Consider the following 13108-nt stretch of genomic DNA (forward strand, 5'->3'; position numbering starts at 1 on the left):
TTATGTTTTTTTTAAAGTAGGCACCATGCCCAGTGTGGAGCCCAATGTGGGGCTTGAACTCACGCCCCTTGAGATCAAGACCTGAGCAGAGATCAAGAGTTAGACACATAACAGACTGAGCAACCCACTCACTCCAATACTAGACAATATTTATTTATTTATGTATTTATTTATTTATTTATTTATTTATTTATTTATTTTATTTTTAATAATAAATTTATTTTGTATTGGTGTTCAATTTGCCAACATACAGAATAGCTCCCAGTGCTCATCCCATCAAGTGCCCCCCTCAGTGCCCATCACCCAGTCACCCCAACTCCCCACCCACCTCCCCTTCCAACACCCCTAGTTCGTTTTCCAGAGTTAGGAGTCTTCCATGTTCTGTCTCCCTTTCTGATATTTCCTACCCATTTCTTCTCCCTTCCCTTCTATTCCCTTTCACTACTATTTATATTCCCCAAATGAATGAGACCATATAATGTTTGTCCTTCTCCGATTGACTTATTTCACTCAGCATAATACCCTCCAGTTCCATCCACGTTGAAGCAAATGGTGGGTATTTGTCGTTTCTAATGGCTGAGTAATATTCCATTGTACATAAACCACATCTTCTTTATCCATTCATCTTTCGATGGACACCGAGGCTCCTTCCACAGTTTGGCTATTGTGGACATTGCTGCTAGAAACATCGGGGTGCAGGTGTCCCAGCGTTTCATTGCATCTGAATCTTTGGGGTAAATCCCCAGCAGTGCAATTGCTGGGTCGTAGTGCAGGTCTATTTTTAACTCTTTGAGGAACCTCCACAGTTTTCCAGAGTGGCTGCACCAGTTCACATTCCCACCAACAGTGTAAGAGGGTTCCCTTTTCTCCGCATCCTCTCCAACATTTGTTGTCGCCTGTCTTGTTAATTTTCCCCATTCTCACTGGTGTGAGGTGGTATCTCATTGTGGTTTTGATTTGTATTTCCCTGATGGCAAGTGACGCAGAGCATTTTCTCATGTGCTTGTTGGCCATGTCTATGTCTTCCTCTGTGAGATTTCTGTTCATGTCTTTTGCCCATTTCATGATTGGGTTGTTTGATTCTTTGCTGTTGAATTTAATAAGTTCTTTATAGATATTGGAAACTAGCCCTTTATCTGATACATCATTTGCAAATATCTTCTCCCATTCTGTAGGTTGTCTTTTAGTTTTGTTGAACTAGACAATATTTAAATTAAATTTATATATTTAGTAGGATAAAGTTTATAATTAATTATACTAATGTCTTTAGGAACCAAGATTTTCAGCATGGATGAGATAAAATATAAAAATCAAGTTATTTAATCCTGTTAATAGAAACTACCAGTATGAATTTAGGATGTATTTTCTCTTTAAAATAATATGTATTTCCTAGCTATTGCCAATGGAAACATAGCAAAAATGACCAACTCAATTTAGTCTGGGTCCAATGAAAGAGAAGTCACACAGTAACTTCAACAGGGAAAGTTTAACATTAAGAATGATTAATTATGGGTGCCTGGGTGGCTCAGTCAGTTAAGGTGTCTGCCTTCGGCTCAGGTCATGATCCCAGGGTCCTGGGATTGAGCTCTCCATCAGGCTCCTTGCTCAGTGAGGAGCCTGCTTCTTCCTCTCCCTCTGCCTGCTGCTCCCCTGCTTGTGCTCTCTCTCTGTCAAATATATAAATAGAATCTTGTTTTAAAAATATTTTTTAATTTATTTATGAGAGACACAGAGAGAGAGAGAGAGACAGAGAGAAAGGCAGAGACACACGCAGAGGGAGAAGCAGGCTCCACGCAGGGAGCCCGACATGGGACTCGATCCCGGGTCTCCAGGATCAGGCCCTGGGCCGAAGGCTGCGCTAAACCACTGAGCCACCCAGGCTGCCCTATAAATAGAATCTTTTTTAAAAAAAAAAGTAATTATAAAAGATTAGAGTAACAAGAGATTGGCTAGTTAGAAATAAATATCACTGTAAATATGGAAATAGTAGACATAAGGTACAATCACTACTAATAGGACTGAGATGAAACACCCAGTGAAGAGATCTATCCTCTGGAAATTTATGGAAAATAGCCCCCTGTAACATACTGGAAATCTGCCCTCTGGAACAAGGCAGAAGTCCACCCATGGGGGTGCTTGGGCCATTCATTACTGAGTCCTGCTATCAACTGCACAGTGCAGGAACTGGGCACTCAATAAGCTGTCCATGTTGCAGGAGCCTGGTGCTACACAACACCATCTTTGCTGCAGGACCCTGCTAAGAGAGCACATTGGAACCTGGATGCAAAACCCTTTTCTTCTGCAATGTCTCTCCATTGTCCTCTACTGACTAAGATTCAGTGACTACTGGCAAAGGAAAAATGATTTAAAGGGCCCAGATTCATTTTAACAGAGCAGTAAAATAGGGTAAATTTGGATCTGAGAGGCAATATATTGATAACTGGCACAGTCTTCCTAGCACCCAGATTGTGGTCTTTGAATACTATTTTCTACTGAAAGAAACTAGAGCTCCTTAGACAAATGGTTGATTCTTAGGTCTGAATCAGGAAAAGTACAGTATGTCCACAGAATATCCTGTCATACAAGAAGGCAAGGAAGTTGTCAAAGATTATTTGGGTCATGTCAAAAGGACTCAGTAGCCAATGTGAAGAGGTTCCCATTAGCAAATGATGGAAATAGTTAGGTATCAATAAAAATAATAACTGCAATGGATAGAAACACATCAAATATATTAAATACCTAAGTTCATAATGAAATAAACTACCAAATTCTCACCAATCACCATTGTAGGATGCTAGAGAACCATTAAAAAAAAAAAAAAAAAAAACAACAACTAGTAAATCAAGAGACAAGATAAAAATTTACCTTGCCTTTTCTTGTACAAACTGACCTCAGGGTAACCAAATGAGTGAATGAGGGGCAGTTTCCCTCTATGAAAATATTAATTTTAAAATGAAGAGGGAAACATAGAATTAGAATGGTGGCTCTCAAAGTGTTGCCCTCTGCATTCTTTCAGGGGTCCATGAAGTCAAAATTATTTTTATAATAATATGAAGATGTTACTTACCTTTTTCACTAGGTTGATATTTCATTGATGGTGCAAAAGCAGTGGTGGCTAAATTTGCTGGTGCCTTAGCATGTGGTAAGGCAGTGGTGCTGACTATACTGTCACTGTATTCTTCACTGCCACACTCACAGTAAAAAATTCCCAGTTTCACTTAGAGAGTGTCTTTTTGAAGTAGTAAAATTATTAATTTAATAAATCTCAAAAAAAATCTCAAACTTTGAGTATATGTATAAAATTCTGTATAATAGAATGGGAAATGTACACAAGACACTTCTGCACAACATTCAGGTATGAGAACTGTTTTGAAAAGCAGTTGTGTTGTGCAAGTATTTTAATGGAGAGCTGAAGTAGCCACTTTTTTTCATAAAATACTATTTTTATCTAAAAGAATCACTGACATTAAAAATAAACTCCCAGAGGGCACCTAGCTGGCTCAGTCAGCAGAGCACATGACTCTTGATCTGGAGATTGTATGTTCAAGCCCCAAGTTGGGTGTAGAGCTCACTTTAAAAGAAATAACATAAAATAAAAACTAAAACTACCATATAACCTAGCAATCCCACTTCTGGGTATATATCAAAGGAAATGAAAACAAGATTTCAAAGAGATAATTGTAGTTACATGTTCATTGTGGCATTGTCCATAATAATCAAGATATAGAAATAATGTAAGAATCTATCAATGGATGAATGAAAAAAGATGTGTTATATGTGCACAATAAAATATTATTTGGCCATGAAAAAGAAGGAATCCTGCCATTTGAGGTATATGGAAAGACAATGAGGGCAGTATGCTGAATGAAATAAGGCAGATAGAGAAAGGCAAATGCTGTATGATCTTACTTATACGTGGATTTCAAAAAAACTGGCCTTGTCGAAACAGAGTGGAATGGTGGTTACCAGGGGCTGGGGGATGGGAGGAATAGGGATATATTAGTCAAATAGTACAAACTTCCAGTTAGAAGATGATTAAGTTCTGGGGATCTAGTATGCAGCATTGTGAATAAAAATAACAATACTATAGTATATTCTTGAATGTTGCTAAGAGAATAGAATTTAAATGTTCTTACTACAAAAAAGAAATGGAGTTATGTGACATCGTGGAAGTGTTTGCTAAAGCTATGGTGGTAATCATATTACAATATGTAAGTTTGTCAAATAACACAAACTTACACAATGTTCTATGCCAATTATATTTCAATAAAGCTGGGGAAAAAAGAAAAAAAATAAAAACAAAATAAAAATGGACTAGAGAGGGAAGCCTAGGTGGCTCAGCGGTTGAGTTGAGCCACCTAGGGCTCCCTGCACGGAGCCTGCTTCTCCCTCTGCCTATGTCTCTGTGTCTCTCATGAATAAATAAATGGAATATTTTAAAAAAAGACTCCCCAAGTCTCAATTTCAATAATATGTTCAAACCCATATTTAAAAAAAAAAAAAAAAAGGACTAGAGAAAAACAGAAAAGAACCATTGACAGGCAAACTGGTTATTCAGCCAGGACTACTAGACAGATATCTTCTTGAAAAATTAAGACATGAGCCTTATCACATCAAGGAAAACAACTTTTTTTTTCCAAAGATTTTAGGCAGAGGGAGAAGCAAACTCCATGCAGGCACTCGACTGTGGGACTCGATCCCAGGACTCCAGGATCACACCCTGAGTCGAAGGCAGGCAGTCAACCACTGAGCCACCCAGGCGTTCCAAGGAAAACAACGTAATAGTATTTACTGCCAATGATAAAATTCAAGGTTTCAAGTGAAAATTGAAATTCTTGAAAATTTGTATCCACCACTGTGAGTTTAATATCTTCTCAATATTTAAAGATTTTTCTGATGAGATTGGTGGTGATATTAACAAATGGGATTTTTAAAGATATTGTGTAATGAGATGTGTCAACATTTGCAATATTTGCATAACTCAATGAATCAATATTTTTGAAATGACTAATGCATGATGTTACAAAATCACGGATGGGTAAAAGAACCATTCAAAGTACAAGATAGATTTTAATGAAACAGTATAAAAAGTATACTGGTGTGATTTCAGATTCCACATCAGACTATTGACTTTTAAGAAACTACAATTTCTTTCCTAAAAAAAAATCTACAATTATTTGTAGGGGTTATTAAAATGCTTTTCCTTTTCTAACTACATATCTGTGTAATGCCAGATATTCTTCATATACTTCAAGCAAAGCAACATAATACAACAGATTGGATATAGAAGCAAATATGAGAATCAAGCTGTCTTTCATTAAGCCAGACGTTAAAGAGATTTATACCAATGTATAGTGCCACTTATTTCTTGGAAAATATGGTTATTTTGTCTTGGAAAATATGGTTATTTTTAATAAAACATGTTATTTATGCTCCACTTGTTTTTGTTACTTTTTAAAAAAATGTTTTACTTATTTATTCATAAGAGACACAGAGAGAGGCAGAGACATAGGGAGAGGGAGAAGCAGGGCTCATGCAGGAAGCCTGATGTGGGACTCGATCCCAGGACTCCAGGATCACACCCTGAGCCAAAGGCAGATGCTCAACCACTGAGCCACCCAGGCATCCCAAGACAGAGTGAATCTTAAGCAGGCTCCACACTCTGTAGAGCCTGATGTGGGGCTTGATCTCATGACCTGAGCCAAAGTCAAGAGTTAGATGCTTAACCACCCAGGCGCCCTGGTTTTTATTATTTTTAAATGAACTAATATATATATGTTCTAAAATTTCTCAGTTTTTTTTTAAAGATTTATTTATTTATTCATGAGAGACATAGAGAGAGAGAGGCAGAGACCTAGGCAGAGGGAGAAGCAGGCTCTTTGCCAGAGCCCGATGTAGGACTCGGTCCTGGATCCCAGGATCACGACCTAAGCTGAAGGCAGCCACCCAACCACTGAGCTTCCCAGGCGTCCCTAAAATTTCTCAGTTTTTTTTTTTTTAATTTCTCAGTTTTTTAAAAAAGATTTATTTTATTTATTTTAGAGAGAAAATGTGGTGTGGGGAGGGGAAGAGGGGGAGGAAGAGAGAGAATCTCAAGTAGACTCCCTGCTGAGCATGGAGCCTGGCTCAGGGCTGGATCCCATGACCCTGAGACCATGACCTGAGCTGAAATCAAGAATCAGACAGTTATCCGACTGAGTCACTCAGATACCCAATAAAATTTCTCAGTTTTAATATTGCATATGATAAATATCAATAGGTATATTCTACATAAGGAAAACGTCTTTGTAATCCTCAATAACTATTAAGAATTCTGGTCTAAATGCTTGAGAACTTTTGAATTAGATTATTACTATTTTCCAAATAGTTGTTTTTTTTTTTCCAAATAGTTAATAAAGTGATGGATCCTGGGCATTGATCATCAATGGTTACTACATCACTAAAAAGGGAAATACTATGTATCTCCTGATGGAAATTTACAACATCACGTATGAAGTATTCTTGCCCCCAAATCAAACCTAACTCTGAGAAAGGTTCTAGATTTTACTACCAGTGTATATGAAATACAGGGGCAAAATAAAGCCCTAACATCTAATGTGATGATATTTAGAGATGGGGTCTTTAGAAGGGAATTAGGATTAGATGGGTTCACGATGGTGGGACCCTCATGATGGAATTGGTGCCCTTATACGAGGATACATTGGGAAGCTTGTTCACTTTCTCTCTCACTTTACTATGGGAGGCCACAGTGAGAATGCTGTCATTTGCAAGCCAGTAAGAGAGTCCTCACTTGAACCCAACCACGTTGCCATCCTAATTTCAGAATCCCAGCCTCCAGAACTGGGAGAAAATAAATTTTTGTTGTTTCTTTCTTTTCTTAAGTAGACTGCATGCCCAACATGGGGCTTGAACTTGGGACCCTGAGATCAAGAGTTGCATGCTGTACCAACCGAGCCAGCCAGGTGCCCCAAAATTTTGTTGTTTAAGCCACTCAGTCTATGGTGTTTTGTTATGGTAGCCCAAGCTGACGAATAAAACTACCTTAGCTCCTCCTGTATCTTTAGGTTCTTTACCATTTTCCTTTGTCTAGGAAACTAGACTTGACACAGTGTCCTAAGGTTTTCATCAAGTCTAATCTTGACAGAAGGCAAGTTTGTTTGTTTGTATGTTTATTTATTTTTAAGTAGACTCCACACCCAATATGTGGCTTGAACTCAGGACCCTGAGACCAAGATTTGCATGCTCCACCAACTGAGCCAGTCAGATGCCCCAAGGCAAGTTTAATGATACACACAAATAGTTATTGAGTGCCCACCCTATGACAGGAACTGCTCTGGGTGCAGGATGGTCTGAAGGTTAAGAAATCAGAGACCTAAAAAAAATAAAATAAAATAAAAATAAAAATAAAAATCAGAGAACTCCTATCCTGATCTTATATCCTACTTGAGAGATGTCAAATGATCAACTGAATCCATAAATATAATTCTAGTTATAGTAAGTGCTGTGAAGAAAAACATACAGAACACTGGTGGAGCATCAGGGTGTGTGCGAGGAGGGGAGTGGAGGGTACTGTGGCTAGGATGGCAAGAGAAGAGGAGACACTTAAGCTGAAATACAAGGGAGCCAGTTGTGTTGAAAATGGAGGAAGAACTTGACTTACAGAGCTTGGGGAACAGTAAGTGCAAAGGACCTGAGGAAGAAAAGAGCTTGATGTGTTCTGATTGTTGGAAGGGGAAGGGGAGCACAATTTGCCACCCCCTAATATTCCTCCCTGGCATAAGCATTATCTCGAGCTTGTTATTTATTTTTTTTTTAAAGATTTTTGTTTATTCATGAGAGACACAGAGAGAGAGAGATTGGCAGAGACATAGGCAGAGAGAGAAGCAGGCTCCATGCAGGGAGCCCAATGTGGGACTCAGTCCAGGGACTCCAGGATCATGCCCCGGGCATGAAGGCAGGCACTCAACCACAGAGCCACCCAGGTGTCCCTTGAGCTGGTTATTTTTAAGAAACGGTAGACATAGGAAAAGCTTTGAAAGCAGAGTAGAAGTTACCCTTTTGAAAGAGGCATTTACATTTAAAGGGGAAAATCTCCATTTGTAAGAGTGTCTCCCTCTCTTTGCCAGGAGGAGGATGATGACTAAATCTCTAGAAACTCTTATCAGTGGAGAAGGCAGTTACTTAAACTGGCATAGCAATCATACCTCTGCTTTGACTGATAACCTCCCATAACTGACTCCCACCCTCAACATTCTTCTTTTGTCTTTAGCTGGAGATGTTATTTAAGATGGACACTTGAGGTATTTTGGGGGAGTAACTCAGTTTTCATGAGTCTCTCTTGCATGTATGTATATGAACACATTATTAAACTTCTGTGTGTTTTTTTTTAAAGATGTTATTCATTTATTCATGAGAGAGAGAGAGAGAGAGAGAGAGAGAGAGAGAGGAACACAGACAGAGGGAGAAGCAGGCTCCATGCAAGAAGCCCAACGTGGGACTCGATCCCAGGATTCCAGAATCATGCCCTGGACCGAAGGCAGGCGCCAAACCGCTAAGCCACCCAGGGATCCCCATTTCTGTTTGTTTTTTCACCTGTTTGTCTGCCTTTTATACTGTGGGGGTCTCAGCCAAGAACCTTGAAGCGTAGATGGAAAATTATTTTTGCCCCTCTACAAGGGCTAAGGTGACTGGAGAGTGAGTGCAGATGAAAGAAACATGAGCCTTGGTGGGGGGGGGGGGTAATAAAAGTTCTTAGTGTCCCGCACCCCAGGCTAAGTGCTTTAGGTTTCATTCAGAGAGCAAGTGGAACCCTTCAAAGGGCTTCAAGCAAGTAAATGACACAGTTTGATTCAGGCTTCTGGCTGCTGGATTGTAAGGGGATCCCTGGGTGGCGCAGCGGTTTAGCGCCTGTCTTTGGCCCAGGGCACGATCCTGGAGACCGGGGATCGAATCCCACGTCGGGATCGAATCCCACGTCGGGATCGAATCCCACGTCGGGATCGAATCCCACGTCGGGATCGAATCCCACGTCGGGATCGAATCCCACGTCGGGCTTCTCACGTCGGGCTCCTGGTGCATGGAGCCTGCTTCTCACGTCGGGCTCCTGGTGCATGGAGCCTGCTTCTCCCTCTGCCTGTCTCTCTCTCTCTCTGCGTGACTATCATAAATAAATAAATAAATAAATAAATAAATAAAAATTAAAAAAAAAAGAAAAAAGAATGGATTGTAGGATGGGCGAGAATGGAGCAGGGAGACCAATTAGGAGGCTCTCAGAGGAGTCCAGGCAGAAGATGGTGGCAGCAGAAGATGAGAGAAGTGGACCTACTGGAGATCTATTTGGTGGGTCAAAAGAACATGCTGATGGATTGGATTGGAGTGGAGTCTCTGTATACTGCAAGGTTACTGCATCCTTGCAGCCCAAAGCTCCTAACCTAGAATCCGTGTGTCCCAGGAGATCCGTGAATGCATCTCAGGGAGTCCACAAATGCTCTGGAAAGGTATGCACAGTTGTGTATCTGAGCATTGTCTTCACAGGGGTAAGGGGTGGCAGTCCTTGGTTTTCATCAGGTTCTCACAGGTGATGGCAATGTGACAAATGTGACAAATGTGAAAGAGTATCAGAGCTGGGTGAGATGCACATGGGGGTTTGTTGTGTTCTTTACTTGTGTGTTTATTTGTTAATTTTCATAATAAATAGTTTTAAAAATGATGTGCAAACTATGCAATAAAATCAAAGAACTATTGTTGTGGCAGACCTTTTCAAAGCCATGTTGCTATATTTTATGGCTCATGCTCAGTTTGTTTTCAGTTAAGATCCTGAGGTATTCTTGACAGATTTGCATAGCCCCTGCCCTTCCGTATGGCACTTTGGTGTCCACTTTCTTTCTTCTCCATGTGGACTACCCTCCTTTGAATTTCACTTTCTGAATTTCTGAAATACAGAATATATTAGGGTCACTTTAAATAAATAGCACAGGTACTGGCATCTGATGGCCCTGACTTGGAAACTCGGTTTCCCCAGTAATGGAGTGTAACTGTGGGAAATAACCTAAACTCTGAGCCTTGAATTCCGCTAAAAGAGAACTTGTATTTGCTCATAGGTTGATTGGTATTTAAATAAGCAGACATATGTAAAACACATTTTCCAGGGCTACATAAATAAACATGAGCCTGGCCCTCCTCCCCTCTTTGAGTTGTGGGAAAATCATGCAAAATCAGTGAGCAGGATAGGTCAGGGTAAAATTTTAATGTGGGTGTAAGGAGAGGACTGACCCCTGTGGAAAGCCATATATTATGCTGAATATCTCTCTTGCCCTCAACTGGCTTGCCCCCAGTTATTATGCTAAATATCTCTCTTGCCCCCAAGATCTAACCGCTGCTCCTTTCAGTTGGGTTGATGCCCTGATTCCCATCCCCCCACTCCCCACCCCTGGCTTTGCTAAAACATCTGCAGTGTCTTTGAGGTATGCAGATCTTCCTCAACTTATGGTGGAGTTACATCCTGATAAACCGAGTGTAAGCTGAAAATACCTTAAATCAGATATGCATTTACTACACCCACCCTACCCTACATCATAGCTTAGCCTAGTCTACCTTAAATGTGCTCAGAACATATCCATTAGCCTCCAGTTGGGCAAAATCATCTCACACAAAGGCTCATTCATAATGAAGTGTTGAATATCTCATGTAATTAATGGGATACTGTATTGAAAATGAAAAACAGAATGGTCACATGGGTATAAAACAGTAAGTGTATTGGTTGTTCACCCTCGTGATTGCATGGCTGACTGGGAGCTGTGGCTAGCTGTTAGCATCATGAGAGAGTATCCTATTCCATCTTGCTAGGCTAGGAAAAGATCAAACTTCCAAATTCAAAGCACAGTTTCTATATATCACTTTCATCCCATCGTCAAGTCAAAAAGTTGTAAGTTGAACCATCATAAGTTGGGGACTATCTGTAGTTATGTTTCTAATTAGTCAGTTCTACTTTTGATGAAACTAGAGGTGTTTGCCTGGTGGCCCATGGCAGCTTGCCCAGAGTCCACACCTTTGCTTGCCTGTGCACCTCAGCCGTCTTCCCTGTGGTGACATCATAAGCTGTTACTGGGGAATTTCTCTGCCTCTCCTCTGCTGCTCCAGGTGGGTCAGCCTCTGGCAACTGGTTCTTAGATCAGTTTCCTTTCCCTCTCTTTAAGTTACTCCCTACCAAAGCTACTGGCCAGCTTCATCAATGCCCTTGTTTCTGTAGGTCCCTGAAGACAATCTGTCTTTCTGTTTTGGTTTCATGGGTTTCAGAGGCTGACAAGAGCAACACCTCCTATACCGCAAGAGCATCCCCTGTGCCATCTCATTTTATTCTTATAACTGCCTTAATCATATGAAGGCTTTTTGAGGTTGTGGAAGCAGGATAGGGTGGTGACTAAGAGAGCAAGCTCTGATGTCAGCAAACCTGATTCACATTGTGGCCCTCTTATGTATTAACATAAGCATATGTTATGCCATAACCTTGGCAAAGTCACTTAACCTCTGTTTGTCACGATTTTTCACCTCTAAAATACGGAAAAGGGCACCTGGGTGGCTCAGTTGATTAAGTGTCTGACTCTTGATTTTGGCTCAGGTCAGTGGGACTAAGCCATGTGTCAGGCTCTATACTGGGCATGGAACCTGCTTAGGATTTTCTCTCTCTCTAAAAAAAGAATATAATGGAGAAAATCATAGAAGAAGGGATCAATTAATGAAGAAAATCCTGATTGCTCAAGTAGTGCCAGAGCTTTTTATTGGTCCTTCAGACCCACTCTCCATTCTCCTGTACCCTGCTTTCTGTTTCTCTGCTTCGGTTTGGCCAATGCGGAGCCCCAGCAAGAGATCAAAGGAAGGAGGCAGAATGAAGGTAGGGGTCTATTTTCTTGGCTGTCTACAGGATCCCCTCAGTTTGGCTGTGGGGAAAGGCCACAGCTCTTATCAAGGTAGCCCTTTCTTTCTCTGTATGAGACTCCCTTCTGGGTTCTAGTTACCACTCTATCTCCTTGATCTTTGAACCTAGGAGTGATTAACAGCCTCAGAGTGCTACACTGACCTTAACTGGCAAAGCTGGGAACTTCCAGAGTAACTACCTTCTTGGACTCCTTATTTCTCATAGGCTTGGGCCTTTGGGGCATCTCTCCTTATGAGGATTTGAGGAAATGATCCAATGAAATACAACACTAGAGTACTTTGTTCACAATAAAGCACTGTATGAATAGGAAGGTTTTATTAGTTGACTGAGCCCAAGCAGGTGAAATAAATGTCTACAAGGATCACACAGGAACATCATCTGGTGACCTCTGATATTTACCTTGCATCTCACTTTCTAGTTAGGTATAGTTTCACAACACTGTTTTTTTTTTTTGTTTTTTTTTTAAGATTTTATTTATTTATTCATGAGACACACACACACACACACACACACACACAGAGGCAGAGACACAGGCAGGGAGAGAAGCAGGCTCCATGCAGGGAGCCTGATGTGGGACTTGATTCCGGGACTCCAGGATCACACCCTGGGCTGAAGGCAGGTGTTAAACTGATGAGCCACCCAGGGATTCCATCACAACACTGTTTATCAAAGTGGTGCCCACATGTTAGTGAGAACTGAGAAAAGAATGTTTGTAGGCATCTCTGTTTTAGGCAATGGCCCCTATGGTGTCCTCTTGTCTTTTCTACCACATGACCTGAGGAATTAAAGGTCTATCTCCTCTATAGGCTGCATCCTCATAGTCTCATTCAGGACTTCACTTGTTCTGTTTTCATCACTGATGCATCTGTCTTACCAAAAGGTGAGGAAGTTTGATCTGTAAGCTATATCTTGGTCTGTGAATCACTGGAGCTTTGCCTAGTCCCTGAATAGAGTTTAACACAATTTAATATGCATGTCAGATATTTTCATTTCTGACCTCCTTTTCCCTCCAGCTGTATGACTAGTTCTTAGAGCTGGTGGGTAGGGACATCTCACCCCTTTTGGCACTAACTCTAGGCCAGAATTAAATTTTCTGGCAGCCCTGTCTCTAGCAGTTCTCTGAAGTACATACTCAGATATCTCTCCACAAACATTTCTCACCACCTTGGCAGT

At 40.7% G+C, this 13108-nt stretch overlaps 1 long non-coding RNA gene across 1 annotated transcript in view; it reads right to left on the reverse strand.

Annotated features, from left to right (window-relative positions):
- Positions 1–6622: 6622 nt before the first annotated feature.
- LOC144308150 (uncharacterized) overlaps positions 6623–13108 on the reverse strand; it is a 256483-nt gene continuing 249997 nt past the window's right edge. Inside the window, exon 4 of the long non-coding RNA XR_013374768.1 lies at positions 6623–7372. This is a non-coding gene — a long non-coding RNA (uncharacterized LOC144308150). The remainder of the gene's footprint in view (positions 7373–13108) is intronic.

Source organism: Canis aureus, chromosome X, assembly GCF_053574225.1.
Source record: "Canis aureus isolate CA01 chromosome X, VMU_Caureus_v.1.0, whole genome shotgun sequence".
NCBI classification, from domain to species: Eukaryota; Metazoa; Chordata; class Mammalia; order Carnivora; family Canidae; genus Canis; species Canis aureus.